Below are 274 nucleotides of genomic sequence, written 5' to 3' on the forward strand. Positions count from 1 at the left end.
TGTCCTAACCACCTGGCCATGCCGAGCCACAGAAAATGTATGAAGACAAATATTATCGGTATCTTAACGTACTTCTACACCTAATTTTACATTAAAACATTTTTTTCAACCTTATTTTAAGCGCATGTTGCCATTCTTTCATTAAACACCACTTCTGCTATTAAACCTTTCGAAATTTTGTGAATTTTTTAACAATTTACACTTAGAATATTTGAAATCCTACAATAAAAATCACATTACACAAAGACACACACATATATATACTGTTAACATA

Source organism: Limulus polyphemus, unplaced genomic scaffold (assembly GCF_000517525.1).
Source record: "Limulus polyphemus unplaced genomic scaffold, Limulus_polyphemus-2.1.2 Scaffold3329, whole genome shotgun sequence".
In the NCBI taxonomy this organism is placed as follows: domain Eukaryota; kingdom Metazoa; phylum Arthropoda; class Merostomata; order Xiphosura; family Limulidae; genus Limulus; species Limulus polyphemus.